This window comes from Somniosus microcephalus, chromosome 15 (assembly GCF_052327205.1).
Source record: "Somniosus microcephalus isolate GS21.2 chromosome 15, FLI_Smic_1.0, whole genome shotgun sequence".
NCBI lineage: Eukaryota > Metazoa > Chordata > Chondrichthyes > Squaliformes > Somniosidae > Somniosus > Somniosus microcephalus.
In genome coordinates, this window is record NC_141001.1 from 126,039,215 (window position 1) to 126,058,770 (window position 19,556).

General features: G+C 47.9%; 1 protein-coding gene and 1 pseudogene across 1 annotated transcript in view; one reads left to right on the top strand and one right to left on the bottom strand.

Moving 5' to 3' along the window:
* Nucleotides 1-19,556, bottom strand: part of LOC147107221 (BET1-like protein) — a 42,141-nt gene that overhangs the window by 7,926 nt on the left and 14,659 nt on the right. The window lies entirely within an intron of this gene.
* LOC147107222 (maestro heat-like repeat-containing protein family member 1 pseudogene) lies at nt 10,544-15,766 on the top strand (annotated as a pseudogene).

Genomic DNA, 19,556 nt, shown 5'->3' on the forward strand with positions numbered 1-19,556 from the left:
AACACTGATCCCACAACACAGTCCCGGCTAACACTGATCCCACAACACAGTCCCGGCTAACACTGATCCCACAACACAGTCCCGGCTAACACTGATCCCACAACACAGTCCGGGTAACACTGATCCCACAACACAGTCCCGGCTAACACTGATCCCACAACACAGTCCCGGCTAACACTGATCCCACAACACAGTCCCGGCTAACACTGATCCCACAACACAGTCCCGGCTAACACTGATCCCACAACACAGTCCCGGCTAACACTGATCCCACAACACAGTCCCGGCTAACACTGATCCCACAACACAGTCCCGGGAACACTGATCCCACAAACACAGTCCCGGGAACACTGATCCCACAACACAGTCCCGGCTAACACTGATCCCACAACACAGTCCCGGCTAACACTGATCCCACAACACAGTCCGGGTAACACTGATCCCACAACACAGTCCCGGCTAACACTGATCCCACAACACAGTCCCGGGAACACTGATCCCACAACACAGTCCCGGCTAACACTGATCCCACAACACAGTCCCGGGAACACTGATCCCACAACACAGTCCCGGCTAACACTGATCCCACAACACAGTCCCGGCTAACACTGATCCCACAACACAGTGCGGGAACACTGATCCCACAACACAGTCCCGGCTAACACTGATCCCACAACACAGTCCCGGGAACACTGATCCCACAACACAGTCCGGGTAACATTGATCCCACAACACAGTCTGGCTAACACTGATCCCACAACACAGTCCCGGCTAACACTGATCCCACAACACAGTCCGGGTAACACTGATCCCACAACACAGTCCCGGGAACACTGATCCCACAACACAGTCCCGGGAACACTGATCCCACAACACAGTCCCGGGAACACTGATCCCACAACACAGTCCCGGCTAACACTGATCCCACAACACAGTCCCGGCTAACACTGATCCCACAACACAGTCCCGGCTAACATTGATCCCACAACACAGTCCGGGTAACACTGATCCCACAACACAGTCCCGGCTAACACTGATCCCACAACACAGTCCCGGGAACACTGATCCCACAACACAGTCCCGGCTAACACTGATCCCACAACACAGTCCCGGGAACACTGATCCCACAACACAGTCCCGGCTAACACTGATCCCACAACACAGTCCCGGCTAACACTGATCCCACAACACAGTGCGGGAACACTGATCCCACAACACAGTCCCGGCTAACACTGATCCCACAACACAGTCCCGGGAACACTGATCCCACAACACAGTCCGGGTAACATTGATCCCACAACACAGTCTGGCTAACACTGATCCCACAACACAGTCCCGGCTAACACTGATCCCACAACACAGTCCCGGGAACACTGATCCCACAACACAGTCCCGGCTAACACTGATCCCACAACACAGTCCCGGCTAACACTGATCCCACAACACAGTCCGGGTAACACTGATCCCACAACACAGTCCCGGCTAACACTGATCCCACAACACAGTCCCGGGAACACTGATCCCACAACACAGTCCCGGCTAACACTGATCCCACAACACAGTCCCGGGAACACTGATCCCACAACACAGTCCCGGCTAACACTGATCCCACAACACAGTCCCGGCTAACACTGATCCCACAACACAGTGCGGGAACACTGATCCCACAACACAGTCCCGGCTAACACTGATCCCACAACACAGTCCCGGGAACACTGATCCCACAACACAGTCCGGGTAACATTGATCCCACAACACAGTCTGGCTAACACTGATCCCACAACACAGTCCCGGCTAACACTGATCCCACAACACAGTCCGGGTAACACTGATCCCACAACACAGTCCCGGGAACACTGATCCCACAACACAGTCCCGGGAACACTGATCCCACAACACAGTCCCGGGAACACTGATCCCACAACACAGTCCCGGCTAACACTGATCCCACAACACAGTCCCGGCTAACACTGATCCCACAACACAGTCCCGGCTAACATTGATCCCACAACACAGTCCGGGTAACACTGATCCCACAACACAGTCCCGGGAACACTGATCCCACAGCACAGTCCCGGGAACACTGATCCCACAACACAGTCCCGGGAACACTGATCCCACAACACAGTCCCGGCTAACACTGATCCCACAACACAGTCCCGGGAACACTGATCCCACAACACAGTCCGGCTAACACTGATCCCACAACACAGTCCCGGCTAACACTGATCCCACAACACAGTCCCGGCTAACACTGATCCCACAACACAGTCCCGGCTAACATTGATCTCACAACACAGTCCCGGCTAACACTGATCCCACAACACAGTCCCGGCTAACACTGATCCCACAACACAGTCCCGGGAACACTGATCCCACAACACAGTCCCGGCTAACACTGATCCCACAACACAGTCCCGGGAACACTGATCCCACAACACAGTCCCGGCTAACACTGATCCCACAACACAGTCCCGGCTAACACTGATCCCACAACACAGTCCCGGGAACACTGATCCCACAACACAGTCCCGGCTAACACTGATCCCACAACACAGTCCCGGGAACACTGATCCCACAACACAGTCCCGGCTAACACTGATCCCACAACACAGTCCCGGCTAACACTGATCCCACAACACAGTGCGGGAACACTGATCCCACAACACAGTCCCGGCTAACACTGATCCCACAACACAGTCCCGGGAACACTGATCCCACAACACAGTCCGGGTAACATTGATCCCACAACACAGTCTGGCTAACACTGATCCCACAACACAGTCCCGGCTAACACTGATCCCACAACACAGTCCCGGCTAACACTGATCCCACAACACAGTCCCGGGAACACTGATCCCACAACACAGTCCCGGCTAACACTGATCCCACAACACAGTCCCGGGAACACTGATCCCACAACACAGTCCCGGCTAACACTGATCCCACAACACAGTCCCGGCTAACACTGATCCCACAACACAGTGCGGGAACACTGATCCCACAACACAGTCCCGGCTAACACTGATCCCACAACACAGTACGGGACCTTGCTGTGCGGAAATTGGCTGCCATGTCTGCATACAAACAGTGATCACATTTTAAAGTAATTTATTGGCTGTGAAGCACTTTGGGATGTCGTGAGGATATGGAGGGTGCTATATAAATGCACGTCCTTTCTTCTCCTAACAGCCTACGGTGCACGACATTGGGGTGTAGTGACATATCCACCTGAAGTTTAAAAAGGAGTCACTCAGGTACAGAAGTAGGCCATTCTGCCCCTCACCTCGTGCCTGGGTCTGTTTTAGACTCATTCAGAGAGATTGATTGGTGTGATTGGTCAGAACTCCATTATCGTTGGATTGTGTGAGTACCGGGATGGTAGGAGGCGAACGATTCCTACTGATCTAGGAGGCAGTCGTGGACACATTCTAAATAGTACTCTCCACTTTGGCCACATGAATTATCTTTATTTTAGTCTATCTTAGGCTCGTTAAGATCATCCAGCATTATTGCCCTGTTGGTCTTACAGATCTCTCTTGCCGAGCCCCCATTTCCTCAGCAGTGCTGAATTCCAGCAATGTCAGTTATCTGCGGGACCTCAGAGCCTGCCCGTTTCCTGCATTGGTGTCAATGGTTCAGTCTGCCTTTCCGCTGAGTGTTTGACAAGTTTTACTTGTTTTACCGTCGCTACAGCTGAACGTCTGCATAAATAGCTCCCAGAACACCCATTTCTGACTGAAACCTTGTGTCTGGTCAGATTAGGTCACTTATTAATTACATAGAATGTACAGCACAGAAACAGGCCATTCGGCCCTACGGTCCGTGCCGGTGTTTCTGCTTCACACAAGCCTCCTCCCACCTACTTCCTCGCACCCTATCAGCATCACCTTCTATTAGGGTTGCTTGAAGTGGAATAAAGTACCTCATTACCCAGCCATTAACTCAGCATTAATGGAAACCCGTACACACACAGTCCCCAACATGCGCATTACTTGAATGATACCCAGTGAATGATCAGAGAAAGTCCAGAGTATCTGATTCAACACTTTAAGTGAATGAGGCAGAAGCTAACAGTACTCATCACAGACATAGGGTTCATCCCAGAACATAAATCTCATGAGAACTAAAAACTAAGCGAGAATGATGGTGCAAGGAGGTTTATTACATTCTTTACTGAGGGAGCCTTGTAGGTTACGGCACTTCAAAGTGCATATCCAAGTACTTTTTAAATGTGATGAGGGTTTCTGCCTCTGCCACCCTTTCAGGCAGTGAGTTCCAGACCCCACCACCCTCTGGGTGAAAAGATTTGTCCTCAATCCTCTCTAAACTTCTGACCAATTACTTTAAATCTGTGCCCCCTGGTTATTGACCCCTCTGCTAAGGGAACTAGGTCCTTGCTATCCACTCTATCCAGGCCCCTCATAATTTTATACACCTCAATAAAGGTCTCCTCTCAGCCTCCTCTGTTCCAAAGAAAACAACCCCAGCATATCCAATCTTTCCTCATAGCTAAAATTCCCCAGCCCAGGCAACATCCTCGTAAATCTCCTCTGTACCCTCTCTAGTGCAATCACATCCTTCCTGTAATGTGGTGACCAGAACTGCACCCAGTACTCTAGCTGCGGCCTAACTAGTGTTTTATACAGTTCAAGCATAACCTCCCTGCTCTTATATTCTGTGCCTCGGCTAATAAAGGCAAGTATCCCGTGTGTCTTCTTAACCACCTTATCTACCTGTCCTGCTACCTTCAGGGATCTGTGGACATGCACTCCAAGGTCCCTCTGTTCCTCTGCACTTCTCAGTGTCCTACCATTTATTGTGTATTCCCTTTCCTTGTTAACCCTCCCCAAATGCATTACCTCACACTTCTCCAGATTGAATTCCATTTGGCACTGTTCTGCCCACCTGACCAGTCCATTGATGTCTTCCTGCAGTCTGCAGCTTTCGTCTTCATTATCAACCACTCGGCCAATTTTTGTATCTGCAAACTTCTTAAGCATACTTCCTACATTCAAGTCTAGATCATTGATAAATACCACAAAAAGCAAAGGGCCCAGTACTGAGCCCTGCGGAATCGCACTGGAAACAGCCTTCCAGTCACAAAAACACCCGTCGACCATTGCCCTTTGTCACAGCAACATCCTCATGACGTCATGATGCAGCTTCAATCCCTGTCAGCACACAAATAAAAACAGACTGTGACGTGAGCACAAACCCACAACCTTTCTAGTCAAATACAAATGGCATCTGACCCGCTCCATATTATTTGAGACTATCCTGCTGGGGTGAAGGCCCCTTACTGCCAGGGGCTAGAATGATGCTTTTACATTGAGAGTGCGAGTCAGCAGAGAGTGCTGTGAGTTTGGGTAAGTGTGTGAGTTCTTTAATTGTTAATTCTCTTTAAATCATTCTTGATAAGATTACTTAAGCAGTTTAAGTAAAGGGGAAAAGTTAAATATTTGGGATTCTGTTGGTTTAAGAAGAGTAAAACAAGGTTACACTGCAGTAGGAGTAAATTGGCACAGCAGGCAGTGGAAACCAGTTTTCTAACCAATCAGCAGGGGTGACTCATTTGGCTGTAAACAAACAAACAGTATAAAAAGACCAGTCCTAGTGCGAGCAAGCACTGAGTGCGAGTCATCATAGAGTGCTGTGAGTTTGGGTAAGTGTGAGTTGGGGTAAGTGGGGTGTTAGGTGCTCTTTTCAAACTTTAACTCTGTGGGTTGTAGTTAATAAGGCCTTTCTGGTGCAGAGTGACTGTTGGTAAACCATTTAACTGGTGTAATTAGAGGGATTGATTTAAATTAAATCCAATTAATTAAAGGGGATACTAGCATCTATAATCGGGCAGAGGGTGTCCATAACTAACAATAAAAAATTTAATTAATTACATAGAATGGAGCAGGTGATGTGTTACTGTTGCGAGATGTGGGAGCCGGTGAACCCCATTGAGGCTCACGGTGATTACGTCTGTGACAAGTGTCTGCTGCTACAGGAACTCCAGCTCCGTGTTGATGAGCTGGAGTCTGAGCTTCAGACACTGCGACACATCAGGGAGGGGGAGAAGTACCTGGACTCTGTGTATCAGGAGGTGGTCACACCTATGAAGTTAAGTAATTCAGATGTAGTCCGTGGTCAGGGACAGGACGGTGTGACTACGAGTGAGGCAGGTACGGGGATCCAGGAGGTAGAGCTGGAGGAGCCGCAGCCCTTGCTCTTGTCCAGCAAGTTCGAGGTTCTTACTCCCTGTGGGGACGGGAGCAGGGACTGCAGGGAGGATGAGCAACCTGGCCACAGCACCGTGGAACGGGGGGCCATTCAAGAGGGGGGGAGTGACTAGAAATGTTGTAGTGGTAGGGGATAGTATTATTAGGGGGATAGATAGAGTTCTCTGCAGCCGAGAGCGAGAGTCCCGAAGGCTGTGTTGCCTACCCAGTGCCAGGGTTAAGGACATCTCCTCTGGGCTGGAAAGAAACTTGCAGTGGGAGGGGGTGGATCCAGTTGTCGTGGTCCATGTTGGTACAAACGACGTAGATAGGACTAGGAAGCCGGTTCTGTTAAAGGAGTATGAACAGCTAGGGGTCAAATTAAAAAACAGAACCTCAAGGGTAATAATCTCTGGATTATTACCTGAGCCACAAGCGAATTTGGCTAGGACAAATAAAATTAGAGAGTTAAATGCGTGGCTCAAAGACTGGTGTGGGAGAAATGGGTTTTGCTTCCTGGGACACTGGCACCAGTACTGGGGCAGGAGGGAGCTGTTCCGTTGGGACGGGCTTCACTTGGCCAGTGCTGGGACTAGAGTCCTGGCGGATCATATAACTAGCGCTGTAGAGAGGGCTTTAAACTAACTAGTGGGGGGGAGGTTCCTAGAGAGCAAATAATAAAAATGACAACAGAGAAGGTCATAGACTTAGGTAGCAGTAGGGAAATTAAAAACCAGAGCGTGTCAGGAAGGGGCAGAAGGTATGGAGTAAAAGGTAAAGTAATAAAAAGGGCAAAAGCAGGAACTAAGTGTCACAAAACATATTTGAAAGTTCTCTATCTGAATGCACATAGCATTCGTAACAAAATAGACGAGTTAATGGCACAAATAACTACATATGGGTATGATCTTGTGGCCATTACAGAAACATGGCTGCAGGGTGACAATGCCTGGGAATTAAACATACCAGGTTATTTAACGATCAGGAAGGACAGGCACGAAGGAAGGGGAGGTGGGGTGGCTATGTTAATAAAGGAAGGAATCACTGTAATACAGAGAAATGATATTGGATCAAAAGATCAGGATAATGAAACAGTTTGGGTGGAGGCAAGGAATAATAAGGGGAAAAAAACACTAGTGGGCGTAGTCTATAGGCCTCTGAACAGTTGCAACTATGTTGGACGGAGTATCAATCAGGAAATAGTTGAGGCTTGTAATAAGGGAACATCTATAATTATGGGGGATTTTAACTATCATATTAATTGGACAAATCAAATTGGGCAGGGCTGCCTTGAGGATGAGTTCATTGAGTGTATTAGGGATGGGTTTCTTGAGCAGTACGTAACTGAACCGACCAGGGGGCAAGCAACCTTAGATCTGGTCCTGTGTAACGAGACAGGATTAATTAAAAATGTCCTAGTAAAGGATCCCCTTGGAATGAGTGACCATAACATGGTTGAATTCCATATTCAATTAGCGGGTGAGCGGGTTGGATCTCAAACAAGCGTGCTAAGCTTGAATAAAGGAGACTATGAAGGTATGAGAGCAGAATTGACTAGAGTGGATTGGGAAAATAGATTAAAGGGTAAGACGATACATTTAAGGAGTTATTTTACAACTTCCAAAAAAAATATATTCCACTGAGAAGAAAAGGGTGTAAAAGAAAAGACAGCCATCCGTGGCTAAGTAAAGAAATTAAGGATAGTATTCGACTAAAAACAAGGGCATATAAGGTAGCCAAATCTAGTGGGAGGATAGAGGATTGGGAAAAATTTAAAAGACAGCAAAAAATAACAAAAAGATTGATTAAGAAAGGGAAGATAGATTATGAAAGTAAATTAGCAAAAAATATAAAAACAGATAGTAAGAGTTTTTATAGTTATATAAAAAGAAAAAGGGTGGCTAAAGTAAATGTTGGTCCCTTAGAGGATGAGACCGGGAAATTAATGGTGGGAAATATGGAGATGGCAAAAACACTGAATGAATATTTTGTATCAGTCTTTACAGTAGAAGACACTAAGAATATCCCAACACTGCACAAACAGGGGGCTATAGGGGGGGGAAGGAGCTAAACACGATCAAAATCACTAAGGAAGTGGTACTCGGTAAAATAATGGGACTCAAGGCGGATAAATCACCTGGACCTGATGGCTTACATCCTAGGGTCTTGAGGGAAGTGGCGGTAGGGATTGTGGATGCATTGGTAATAATTTTCCCAAACTCCCTGGACTCAGCAAAGGTCCCGGCAGACTGGAAAACTGCTAATGTAACACCCTTATTTAAAAAGGGCAGTAGACAGAAGGCTGGAAACTATAGACCGGTTAGCCTAACATCTGTGGTAGGTAAAATTTTGGAGTCCATTATTAAGGAGACAGTAACAGGACATTTGGATAATCGTCATTTAATAGGACAAAGTCAGCATGGTTTTATGAAGGGGAAGTCATGTTTGACAAATTTGCTGGAGTTCTTTGAGGAAGTAACATATAGGGTGGATAAAGGGGAACCAGTGGACGTAGTGTATTTAGACTTCCAAAAGGCATTTGACAAGGTGCCACACAAAAGATTATTGCTTAAGATAAAAAATCACGGGATTGGGGGTAATATTCTGGCATGGATAGAGGATTGGCTATCTAACAGAAGGCAGAGAGTTGGGATAAATGGTTCATTCTCAGAATGGCAATCAGTAACTAGTGGTGTTCCGCAGGGGTCAGTGCTGGGTCCCCAACTCTTAACAATCTATATTAACGATTTGGAAGAGGGGACCGAGTGTAACATATCAAAGTTTGCAGATGATACTAAGATGGGAGGGAAAGTAGTGAGTGAGGAGGACATAAAAAACCTGCAAGGGGACATAGACAGGCTAAGTAAGTGGGCAGAGATTTGGCAGATGGAATACAATACTGGAAAGTGTGAGGTTATGCACTTTGGCAGGAAAAATCGTAGAGCAAGTTATTATCTTAATGGCAAGAAACTGGAAAGTACTGAAGTACAAAGGGATCTGGGGGTCCTGGTGCACAAAACTCAAAAGGTTAGTATGCAGGTGCAGCAAGTGATTAAGAAGGCCAATGGAATGTTGGCTTTCATTGCTAGAGGGATAGAATATAAAAATAGGGATGTATTGCTTCAGTTGTACAAGGTATTGGTGAGACCGCGCCTGGAATACTGCATACAGTTTTGGTGTCCATACTTAAGAAAAGACATACTTGCTCTCGAGTCAGTACAAAGAAGGTTCACTCGGTTAATCCCGGGGATGAGGGGATGGACATATGAGGAGAGGTTGAGTAGATTGGGACTCTACTCATTAGCGTTCAGAAGAATGAGAGGCGATCTTATTGAAACATATAAGATTGTGAAGGGGTTGGATCGGGTGGATGCGGGGAGGATGTTCCCGATGATGGGTGAAACTAGAACTAGGGGGCATAGTCTTAGAATAAGGGGCTGCTCTTTCAAAACTGAGATGAGGAGGAACTACTTCACTCAGAGGGTGGTAGGTCCATGGAATATGCTGCCCCAAAAAGCTGTAGAAGCTACATCATTACATAAATTTAAAACTGAAATAGACAGTTTCCAAGAAGTAAAGGGAATTAAGGGTTACGGGGAGGGGGAGGAATTTGGACATGAGTCTCGGTTCGGATCGGACATGGCCCTGTGGGTAGCTGAGCGGGCCCAGGGGCCGTGTAGCCTGATCCTGCTCCTATTTTGTGTGTCTAATTCTGTTAGATTCAGGAGATGGTTCTGTGATAGTAGATTGGCGGTTAGGATCAGATCAGCCATGATCTTATTAAATGGCGGAGCAGGCTCGAGGGGCCGATTGGCCTACTCCTGCTCCTATTTCTTATGTTCTTATGTTCTTATACATTCTAACTTGTGAAAGGGCAGGTGGGGTCAGATCTTTTATTTCTATTTTTGAGTCCCGTGAACACCTCAATTTTGGGGAATTTTACTGGAAATGTTAGTCCACAATCCCATATTTTGGCACGAATACTTTGCGAGTCCGTGGTACAGTAGGGTCTATATTGGGAATACAATCCAACAAGACTGCCAAGGGTTGGGATTGTTGCCTTGTCAGAATGGTTTGTAACTCAGGTCTGGGCCTTAACCCCCACCCACCTTAAACTGCCACCACTTATATAGGCACACGGCCCAGGGCCCAACATCGCAACTGAGGAGTGATGTCATCTGGCTTCACAATGAAAACCATGACAACCCAGGGTGGGGGACAAAACACAGCCAAGTGGAACAAAAGGTGCATTTGTACATGTGACAGCCACTAGCAGAGAGCTCAAAAACAAGTGCGTCAATCAAATCCATCCAAATCTAGGAAGATCACTGGATAGAGGATTGGAAACACTGCAAAGGAACAGCATTAATCATTGCAGAGAAAGAACTGTCAGAGGAAAGGGACAGAGTCTTCGAAGGAGAGATCTTGTATTAGATTGCGAGTGAGTGAACAATTAGTCTTTAATTGGCAATTAGCCACAAAGTATTTGGTTAAAAAGTTTCTTCAAATTGAAGAACAGTAGTAAGAACTTAGAGCAAAACACAGGACCAAGAAGCTTCGAGTAAATCAGACAGCTTAGGGTTTCAAGTCTCGTTCGTGTCTTTAGTGAGAGAACACTAATAATCTTTAGAATACTGAACGGAGGAATTTTAGCTTTTTAAGTCTCAATCCGTGGAAAGATTCCTAAAATGCATCGCAACGTGGAATTATTCTCAGCTACCCTGGTGAAGATGGCCACTGAGGAAGATGAAAGTTCTCAGCAGGAAATATCGGACAGTCTGCAGACACTGGGGCGTCACCACCCAGCAATAGTGTTAATGACCTGCCATGACCATCTGTCCCACCACACCACGCTGACAGCGCCACAGGGGGCTTCAATACTGGTGAGCATGGCGCAGATTATCAAGGACACCCTTGATCAAATCAGCCAAGGGCTAGCGCAGAAAGTGATCTCTTTAGCTGCACTGTGGATGACTAAGTCAACAGGAGCACAAGCTGCCAGCCAGGAAGCTGCCAGCAAACTCCTGGTTGCCATTAGCTTCAGGTTTACTAATCAAGTTGTCCAGTTGATGATGGAGAATTTCAAGCAAGGGCACTTTCCACATGTGTACATGTTGAAGACCTTGAGCAAAATGTCAACGGAAAATCTGTACGTCATGGTGCCTCTTCTAAAATCTATTATCGGGACCATGATTCCAGTTTTCTTTGGAATTAAACAGGATGAGCTGAAGGCTGTATGCGCCACAACAATGGGAAGTTTTAGCAAAAGTATCCTGATCTACCTGGCAAATGTGGAGAAAGCCCCAGACCCTGCAGTGACTAAAGAGTCTTTCTCCACCGAGATTAACACGGTCTACAGTCTGTTGTTCAAGGTGTGGCTGGAGAAGGAGCCCTCGAAGTTGAATATCTCAATAGTGGAAGCTTTGGGCTACATCAGCTCCCTGCTGCCCATGGACAGACTAGAGAAAGAACTTCCCAAGCTCATTCCAGGCATTCTGTCTCTCTACAAGAAACACCCAGGACATTTCTCCATCACAGAGTGCCTGTGCCGGGTACTGGATATTGCCATGGAGATGAGGTATCTAGGGCTGAAAACACAGATGGACAATCTGCTTAAAAATCTCCACCAGCAGATTTGTCTATCAGTGGGAACTAATAACCACCTTGCTGTGAAGAACCACACCGAGATCCTTTGCTGTTTCACAGTTCTGGCCCCGGCTTACGCAGACACGTTGGTCGACTGCCTCCTCCTGAAATTAGAGAATGCTGACCAACAGACGAGAGTAGGAACACTCAGTGTACTGAGACACCTCATCAGCTCGGTCTCTTCACACTTAGAGAGGAAGAAGGCTCAGATTGTGGCCGCCATAAAACCAGTGCTCGTGGGCAAGAGCAGCAATCAGGAGAAGAAGCTAGTGGCCCAGGTAATATGTGCCATGGCCCAGCAAGGTTACCTTGAGCCAGAGGGAGGAAAGGCAATGGTGGAATTCCTCATCCGACAGTGTGCTGCATCTGTTGATTCAAGGGACTTGGTACCACCCAATCATCAGTTGGACCAGGTTACAGATGAAGAATTAGTTACAGTATGTGAAACAGTGATGTTTATGATCACAAATACAGTGACGATGGAGGATGTTCTTTGGTCATTCTTACTGGAGTGTGTCACTGTGACCCAGTATACCAAGGCTTTAACAACAATATGCAATTGTTTGGCACATCTTGGGAAAAAGAAACTGCAAGCCAGCAGCGAAAGGTTTTCCCTTGCATACAATGAAGATGCCAATCTCCCTAAAGCTCAGGCACTGCTGGCCCGGCTCCTCCTCGTGTCTTACTGCCCTTACCAGGGAGGAAGTCGAGGAGCTGCGGCACTGAGGCTAATGCAAGTCCTGAGCTTCAATATCCACCCAGCAACAGCAAGGTGGTGGGAAGAGGAGCTTCCAGCATTAGTTGACCAATTGCTAGCAAATTCAGAGGAGTCTCTACCTGAACGGGAATGGGAAGAGAAACTGTTACTGCTCCTGTCCAAAACTCTGAACACCATTGACGACGAGGAATGGACGGGTCAGCTCAGTGACGAAATGTGTAAACAGATCGACGCCGACCATCATTCCCCACAGGAGAAGGGCTTTCTCTACAAGGCTCTTGGGATAGTGCTCAGTCAGGTTCGCAGCAAGAACATAAAGCAGGAGATTCACCAGATGCTACTGAGTGTGCAGCACAGTGCGAGTGCCGAGAGAGAAGGGGCAGCCATTGCCATTGGGTTCTGTGCCATGACACACTTTGATGATGCCCTCAGTAGCCTGGAGGAGCTTGCTAATTCTAACAGAACTAAGGATACTAAGAGTTTCTTCAATATTCATAAGGACAAGCTTGATGTGGAAATGGATAAATCCAAGAGCACACTGGTTCTGTGCTATGGGAACATGGCACTCTACGCACCTGAGGAACTAGTGCTGTCCAGAATAGAGACCCATATTCTACCAGCTGTTAGTCAATTCATTTCAAGTGGGCAGGGGCTAAAGGCTGAATCCAGGGATCTCACACTAACACTCAGCCTAATAAAGACCGTGACACTGATAGCCCGATCCCTGCATTCAAATCACCAGAGGGTTTCCTTCAACTTTATTAGAAAGAGGGAGCTGCTGATGTACATGCAGGATCTTATTGAGGCTGAGCCACCAGAGCTGCTGCAGAGCCCTGTTCGACAGCTAGCCATGAACGCCTGCCTCCATCTCGTACAACTACACACTGAATCAAACCAAGCTGACACCTCACAATTGATTCAAACCTGCCTGACCAGTACTTTCAGCTTAGTACCTCCAGAACTGGACAAGAACAAAGAAACGGATAGCAACACCAAAGAGACTGCAACGCTTTATACCCAAACTGTGACTGCCCTGCAAGAGCTTCTGAAGCAAATATTACTCCAGGACCTGTCCCCTGAAGGTCTTCAGACCATATTCAAGCAAGTAGAAGACTGGATAATTTCAATAAAGGAGTATGAACGAGAGCGAGCCATGGACACGATCTTAGTGCTGCTCAACTATTACTGGGAGAAGCTCAATGTCAGTAATGTAGTGCCACTAATTAACACGGGGTCTCTGATTGGACGACTAATGCCACACTGTGCAGACCCACTGCTTCCCGTTCGACAGATGGCCGTGGACAGTTTGTACATCATCCTGTCCATTCAGTTATCGCATGAAGGCACCAATCTGGGTCAAGAGAGGGAGCAGCTAGAGGCTCTGAAAGCAGTAAAAGCACAGTTAGTTAACCCTGACAGTTCAGTCCTCCTTCAAACATGCTGCCAGATTGCAGGTGTCATTTCCAACAGTTTGCCCCATGACCAGCTGGGCAACTTGCTCTTCACGGTATTCAAAGGACTGGCAGACCAACACCCCAGCTGTTCCAGTGCAGCCGCTGTCCTCATTAAAACCATCATTAAAACACACGGCAGTGAACTTCGGGACCTGGTCTCGGAGATACTCGACGTGTTGAGGGGACAACTGCCGTCAGTTGCTTACAAGGAGGTGAAACTCTCAGTTCTGCGCAGTATCAACATTCTGGCCTCACACAACACAGCAACAGTTGTGTCCTGTCTCCTTGCCTACCCCGACCCTTTGGACAAGTACACCAGTGATGTGTGGAGATCACTGGCTGAGGACATGGAATGTGCCCAGAGTACAATGGGAGAGCTGCTGGACACTCTGAACAAGCAGTTACTACCTGGGGAGAAGACAACCTATCCCATTAGTGAGAACGTGACACTATATCCTACTCTTGAATCCCTGGCTGCCGTCTGCGCTCTGTACGAGATGATAAACACACCCGAGTCGGCACAGGCTGTAACCAAATTATTCCCGCAATTATTCAGCGCCCTGCTCGTCCACCTCAGCTCCTCCGTCAATGTTCGCCTGCCCAAGATTTTTGTTCCTGATTGCGAAGCGAAGCAGAGGGGATTCTCAGCTGAGCCTCAGACACCTAGAAGTGGGGACATGTGCATGAACTGTGTGGAGACACTAATGGTCCTGCTGTGTCGGGTGAAGAATCAGCAAGTGGTAAATTGCATGATGGAAGGTGGAGGCTGGAAGCAGATGATGGATATCCGCAAGTCCCACATTGGGGTTGTCCAGCTGGCCAGAGCAATGGGCAGATACACTGGCCCCAGTCTGACTGGCATTGTACAAGAGCTCGCATCTCTCATCCCCGCTATACAAGAGTGTCAGAAAGTCACCGTGGCTGCCTTCTTTGGAGAGCTTTTAAAATCTCCACTGGCTTCACAGCTGCAGCTCACAGACGCCCTGGTGAGAAGGTTGTTTCAATGTCTGCTCAATTCTCCTCCTGTTCTACAGTTTGTGTGCGTCAGGGGCCTGGGCAACGTCACAGCTGGAGTTCCTCACAGCACAGAAAAATATTCTCACCAAGTGCTGTGTGCAATGATTTGTCTGATGGAATCCCAGGAGCACGACAACGAGGTGCTAATGTTTGAGGTGCTATCCTGCCTCGGTAAGCACTTGAATCTGTTGAAAGCAAATACCATCAAACCCTTTATAATCAAAATCCTCACTGGGATCCAACCGTTCTTTGAGGTTATGTGCGATAAAGTGCGGGCTGAAGCATTCAACGTGTTGGGGAACTTAGCCAAGTGCGGAACGAGAGATCCCAAATCCTACTTGTGCCGACAGATCCATTCGAACCTGGTCCGCCTGTTGCTGCAGCTGAATGGACACAGCGAGGTCTCGAGGTCTTGCAACTCGACGCTGCATTTGGTCGCCCCCCTCATTGTCTCAGCCAAGGCATACTCAACGATTGAGAAGTATTTAGGGGAGCCCACACTGAAGTACATGGAGTTCCTGAGGGTCATTTCACAGCAATTCATTAAAGACTTCCCCGACAGGATCCACTCTTACGTCACTGACTGCGTGTCCTTCTTCAGTAACCCAGAGGAGCAGCTCCGAGCAAATGCACTCACCCTTTCAGGATTGTTTTTACAACGCCCAGAAAAACATTCCCAACCTGCACAGAGATTCACTTGATGGAACAAATTCTACTACTGATGTAACCATCAGACTAAAGTCAACACAGGCTCCAATCCTCAGCCTCAACACAGGCTCCAATCCTCAGCCTCAACACAGGCTCCGATCCTCAGCCTCAACACAGGCTCCGATCCTCAGCCTCAACACAGGCTCCGATCCTCCTCCATCTCCTCTTCAACACAGGCTCTGATCCTCCTCCATCTCTTCAACACAGGCTCCGATCCTCAGCCTCAACACAGGCTCCGATCCTCCTCCATCTCCTCTTCAACACAGGCTCTGATCCTCCTCCATCTCTTCAACACAGGCTCCGATCCTCAGCCTCAACACAGGCTCCGATCCTCCTCCATCTCCTCTTCAACACAGGCTCTGATCCTCCTCCATCTCTTCAACACAGGCTCCGATCCTCAGCCTCAACACAGGCTCCGATCCTCCTCCATCTCCTCTTCAACACAGGCTCCGATCCTCAGCCTCAACACAGGCTCCGATCCTCCTCCATCTCCCCTTCAACACAGGCTCCGATCCTCCTCCATCTCCCCTTCAACACAGGCTCCGATCCTCCTCCATCTCCTCTTCAACACAGGCTCTGATCCTCCTCCATCTCTTCAACACAGGCTCCGATCCTCAGCCTCAACACAGGCTCCAATCCTCAGCCTCAACACAGGCTCCAATCCTCAGCCTCAACACAGGCTCCGATCCTCCTCCATCTCCTCTTCAACACAGGCTCCGATCCTCAGCCTCAACACAGGCTCCAATCTTCTTGTTCTTGGCAGTCAATTGTTTCAGAATGATGTTTTATTACTTTCTTTATTATAAATAAACAGCAATGCTGTAGTGCCGTTGTAAATATTGGTCGATCTTCAAAGTGCAGGCTGTGATGGGAGTGAAATCTCCCAATGCGCGCAGACACACAATCCTGACATTAGAGACATTTCTTGCCCCTCAGTCAATGGAATGCCATGCTGGATCATGATGCTGCTTTAGTTATACAAACAGTTCCCATTCTCTAACACAAATTCACTGCACACACCACAGACTGCGCAGACCATGGCCCTGTCCTGGTGATTAGGGCAACTAGGGATGGGCAATAAATGCTGGCCTTGCCAGCGACACCCACATCCCAGGAACAAATTTAAAAAAGTTCTCTCTGTACCGGTACTGCAGAGGCTGGTTTTCCTGCCCGCTCTGTCTCAGTGTTGCATTTGTCCACACGGTGCTGCACCTTTAACGTGCCAGGTTACACCCTCAGTGCAGGTCCGTCTCACTTCAGGGAATTTGCAGCACACTTGTGATAGTCAAGGAAGAATCACTGAGCAACTGTCAGGTTCCAAAACACTGGGAGGCAAATCAAGGAACAGGAGGAGGCCATTCAGCACCGCCAGCCTGTTCCACCATTCAATCAGGTCATGACTGGTCAACTCCATTTACCCGCCTCTGCTCCATATCCCTTACCAACAAAAATCTATCGATCTCAGTCTTGAAAATGTCAATTGTCCCCCAGCACCCACAGCCTTCTGAGGAAGAGAGCTCCAGATTTCCACCACCCTTGTGTGAAAAGGTGCTTCCCGATTTCATTCCGAAATGGCAGAGCTTTCATTTTAAGATTCTGTCGCTTGTCCTGGATTCCCCCACCACAGGAAATAAACACGATTTTAACTTTAAATACAGCAAATTCTGAAGGGATGGGAAATAAACTGATCACAGCAAACTGGGCTGGGCTGTTAATGAATAAACCTGCAAACAGTGCGAGGCATTCCAAGAAGCATGTGGTCCGATACAAAACCTTTAAGTGGCCAAAGCTCCATGGCCAACAAACAAGGTGAGAAACAGTATCAAGCTTAAAGAAAAGGCTGGCAAGTGCAAGGAAAAGCGGAAATGCAATGGACAGGGAGAGCCACAAAAAGCAACAGAGGGAGATAAAGAAAGTAATGTACAAACAAAATGAAAAAAACACTTGCAAGGGATATCAAAGCTATGGGTAAAAGTCTTTATAAATATATTAACAACTTTTATTTATATAGCGCCTTTAATGTAGTAAAACGTGCCAAGGCGCTTCACAGGAGCGATTATCAAACAACATTTAACACCGAGCCACGTGAGATATTAGGGCAGGTGACCAAAAGCTGGGTCAAAGAGGGAGGTTTTAAGGAGTGTCTTAAAGGAGGCGAGAGAGGCGGAGCGGTTTAGGGAGGGAATTCCAGAGCTCAGGGCCCAGGCGGCTGAAGGCACGGCTGCCAATGGTGGAGCGATTATAATCAGGGATGCGCAAGAGGCCAGAAGTTGAGAAGCGCAGAGATCTTGGAGAGTTGTAGGGCTGGAGGAGGTTACAGAGATAGGGAGGGGCGAGGGCCATGGAGGGATTTGAAAACAAGGATGAGAATTTTAAAATCGAGGTGTTGCTTAACCGGGAGCCAATGTAGGTCCGCGAGCACAGGGGTGATGGGTGAACGGGTCTTGGTGCGAGTTAGGACATGGGCAGCCGAGTTTTGGATGACCTCAAGTTTACGTAGGGTGGAATGTGGGAGTCCAGCCAGGAGTGCGTTGGAATAGTCAAGTCTAGAGGTAACAAAGGCATGGATGAGGGTTTCAGCAGCGGATGAGCTGAGGCAAGGGGCGGAGACGGGCGATGTTACGGAGGGGGAAATAGGCGGTCTTAGTTATGCCGCGGATATGTGGTCAGAAATCATCTGTGGGTCAAATATGACACCAAGGTTGCGAACAGTGTGGTTCAGCCTCGGACAGATGTTGAGAGGATGGAGTCGGTGGCTAGAGAACGGAGTTTGTGGTGGGGACCAAAGACAACGGCTTCAGTCTTCCCAATAATTAATTGGAGAAAATATCTGCTCATCCAGAACTGGATGTCGGACAAGCAGTGTGTCAATTTAGAGACCATGGAGGGGTTGAGAGAAGTGGTGCTGAGGTAGAGCTGGGTGTCGTCAGCGTACATGTGGAAAATGATGCCGTGTTTTTGGATGCTGGTGCCAAGGGGCAACATGTAGATGATGTCAGTTGTGGAACCTATCAACAGGAACTGAGTGAGCGAGCATTTGAACAAGTACATCTGATCAGAGAGAGTCAGCGTGGAGCAGCGCAGATTTATGACAGGCAGGTCAAGTCGGATTAATTGAGTTGAATTTTTTGAGGCGGTCACTAACATGGTGGACGGGGGCAGTGTCTATGGATGTTGTCTACAGGGACTTCCAGAAGGCATTTGACAAATGACAGGAGGTTATTAGCAAAACTAAAAGCCCACGGAATTGGTGGTAACCGTGTACGATGGGTTAGGAGAATGAGAGTGGGGATTGGCAGAACACGACAAGCGGCATTCCCAGGGATCTGCACTGGGGTCTCAGCTTGTCACCATATTTATCAATGGCTTGGATGAAGGAATAGAGAGTTGTATATCCAAGTTTGCAGATGACACTAAGTTAGGAGGCACAGTAGATGGGAGCAGGAAGTTACAAAGGGACACGAGATAAAATGAATTGAGTGGGAAAAACGGTGGCAGATGGAGTTCAAAGTGGGGAAGTACAAGATCATCCACTCTGGATCCAAGAAAAGCAAATCGGAAGCAGCAGAGAGATTTGGGGTCCAGGTATACAAATCACTCAAAGCTAGTGCACAGGTACAAAAAGTGATTTTAAAAAAGCGAATGGAATGTTGGCCTTTATCTCCAGAGGGTTGGAGTACAAAGGGCAGGAAGTGCTGCTTCAGTACAGAGCCTTGGTCAGGCCCCAGAACACCCAGTTCAGTTTTGGGAACCGCACCCCAGGAAGGTAAAAACCGAGAATGCTGGAAACACTCAGCAGTTCGG